The sequence below is a fragment of the Condylura cristata genome, unplaced genomic scaffold (assembly GCF_000260355.1).
Source record: "Condylura cristata isolate star-nosed mole 26May11 unplaced genomic scaffold, ConCri1.0 scaffold00019, whole genome shotgun sequence".
Taxonomy (NCBI): Eukaryota; Metazoa; Chordata; class Mammalia; order Eulipotyphla; family Talpidae; genus Condylura; species Condylura cristata.
In genome coordinates this window covers 41,193,639-41,196,703 of record NW_004567120.1, presented here as the reverse complement: position 1 = coordinate 41,196,703, position 3,065 = coordinate 41,193,639, and positions in this window count along the sequence as shown.

Below are 3,065 nucleotides of genomic sequence, written 5' to 3'. Positions count from 1 at the left end.
GGACTCAAAAGAAGAGAACTTTACCCTGTGTGAAAATTACATGAAATTCAGATTTCAGTGTCCATAAATAAAACTACATTGGCACTCTGTTGGGCTCATTCCTTTGTATTGTCTATGCCAATTTCCTGACACAGGGCAGCACTGTGTAGCTGTGATGCAGGCTGTAAGGTCCACAAAGACTAAAAACATTTATCTTTCCTGGGGGCAAGTTTGCCCGCTCTACTCTAACTAATTGCCCTGGAATGGAGTTCGTGGATGCCCAAGGGATCTGTAAATGAAGTAATGGGGGTTCTGAGAATAGTTCCCAATAGTTTGTAAAAACCTAATGAGTGTAATATATTTACTTGCTATAGGGGACCAACAGCTACTTAAAACATTACCTCTCTCTGATTCTTGGCATAAGTTCCATACACTGATGAGGTAATCCTGGCTATCTCAAGAGAAAACAAAACAAACTATCATATACTTGGCCCACCAGATCTTTTACAACCCAGGGTGGACTTTGTGTATCCCCAATGCCTAGAATAAGGGCCTGGTATACAGCAGGCACTCAAATATTTGTTCAATAAATGAAATGGGCTCACAAGGGGACAAAGAGCAAAAGGAAACAAGATCATGAACTACCAATGTGCCTGTATGAGCTTATTAGGGCTGCTGTAACCATGTTCCACAAACTGAGGGCTTACACAATGGAAACTGATTGTCACCTGGTTCTGGAGGGTGGAGATCCAAGATCAAGGTGTCAGCGGGTCAGTTCCTACTGAGGGCTGTAGGGAGAATCTGTTTCAGGTCTCTCACCTAACTTCTGGTGGCTGGTTCGCCATCTGTTTGAAGAGGCGGCTTCCTGCCCTCTGCATCTCTCCACATGGGGTTCTCCCTCTGCATCTGGTGCTGTGTCCAAATTTGTCCTTTTCATAAAGAGCCATTTTGAACTAGGGGTCCACTCTCTTCAACATGACCTCATTTTAATTAGTTACAATGACCCTATTTCCAAATGAGGCCACCGTCTAAGGCGTTTGGAGTTAGCCTTCCACGTGAGAGTGGGAGGGTGCACAATTCCGGCCATAACAGTCATGTAAACTTGCCAGAAGTCCCACACTGGTCTAGCGGGACATCCCTTGTGCCTGATTCCCAGGTCTGTGGGTATACAGGAGGCAATCACTAATTATGTGCTAATGAAATGAACTGGGTCCACACCCTGTTGGATCACACCTTGATCTTGGATTTCTACCCTCCAGAACCATGGGACTCTGGCAGTCTGTGTGGGTCTTGCACCATAACTCAAGCAAGAAGCGTTCATAAATGAGACCTGATGTGGGACAAACACCCAGCTGACCTCAGTTGCATGTTAGTAATTGTTCTTGTTTTTTAATAAATGAAAGGTCTCATGCCTCTTTTTCTTGATGACTTCTACACTCTGCCAGCATTTACTGAGAGCTCATCATAATGAAGACAGAACTTTTAGAATAAACTCAAAAGCTGTGAGAGAAAGAAAGAAGTTAGCCAGCATGCTGGCCCCTCAACAAAACGTACCTGCCAGTGATAAAACCAGAAGCCAGTGGAATCCAAACAAACCGTTGCCATGGGAATGTAATGACACATCAGAAGTTATGGTCACTATGTGGACAATCCTCCTTAGCTACTCCCTAAACAATCCTCTGGTTACTCCCCTGAGGATGAGAAAATGATTCTCAAGCTGAAAAAACCCCTCCTGTTCTTTGACAAAACTCAGAGGAAAAGATGGAAAGTGACTTGCCCCCAACTCACCAGCTCACTGCTGAGTTAGGAAAGTAATAGTCCTCAGTCTGGTGTTTCCTTTTTCAATATCTGTACAATGAAGTCAGTAATGTGGAAAATATCCACCCGAAGTAGAGTGTGGCAACACCCCTCAATTCACCTGATTGATTCACAACCTCCCTATCTCCTGTAGTTCCCCTTTGGGTGGCTGGTGGTTGAAATTCCAGCACTGATTCTTCCTTTAAATCATGAGGGACATTCAAAATAAGCTCTGCCACACCACCAACAAAACTCGTTTTAAAAAAAGGAGAGTGCTGCTCAATAATGTGGGGTGTAATGTCTTGTTTTCCTAACTAAAAATACAAAGTAAGAACTTATGCACCCCTGGTGAAAGAACGTAGTGGTACTTGTAGGAAAAAAAAAAGACAAAGGGGGCTCCGTGGGGTGTTACTGCAGTAAAAACCTCTGTCAGGACCCGTTGGGCAGTGAAATGCTTGTTTTCCTCAAGGAGAATTTTCCCCCTGAATCCTGCCTCTGTCCATAACCTCACCTCTGGCCACACCATCTCCCTAGAGATGTGCTGCACCTCGCGGTGCCTACTCAAAATCCCCACAGGTGGGAAAGTGGATGCTAAGGAAATTCTTGGAGTCGGAGTAAAGCTGTCATGGGGCCCTTGTCTCCGGTCAACCCATTTCCCTGAAATTTACATCAAACTCCCCGCTAGCTCATCTAGCTAGCAAAGCTGGGATCTTGGCCAGCGAAAGGGTTCGCTAACGTGTCAAGAGGGCCAGGGTCCTGGCTGAGGAGTCTTCTCACCCGTCTGAGCCGCAGGGGCCTGAATGGTAGCTGAGATCTTTAGCACACGACCTAGAACCCGCGGCGTTTGTGGCAAAGCCAGTGTGGGCGCCGGGAAGCTCCCGAACCGGCAGGGCCAGGGCGTGGTCTCGCATCCCTGGTACAGGGCACTGTCGGCTACTAACGAGAGGAAGCCCAGCCCACAAGCCGCGACGGGCCCGGATGCCCATGCCACAGTGAGGCAGCCCGGCTGGCCCGTTTTCCATTGGGCCTACCGCCGCGCTCTGTGCCACGAGATGGAGAGCCGGACAAGGCCACGCTGAGCATGGATGCGAAAGGGCTGCACGCCAAGACACGCACACGTGCCCAGCATGGCGGAGGCGCTCACCGCGTTGGCTGAATGACGGCGGGCCGGCGTCGCGCCGCCGAGGCCGGGATCACCGAACCCAGGAGCCAAAGTCACCGCGAGCGACCCACAGCTGCCCACACAGGTCCGCAGAGCCCGGCCGCCGCTTTCCTCGAGGGCCTCGCGA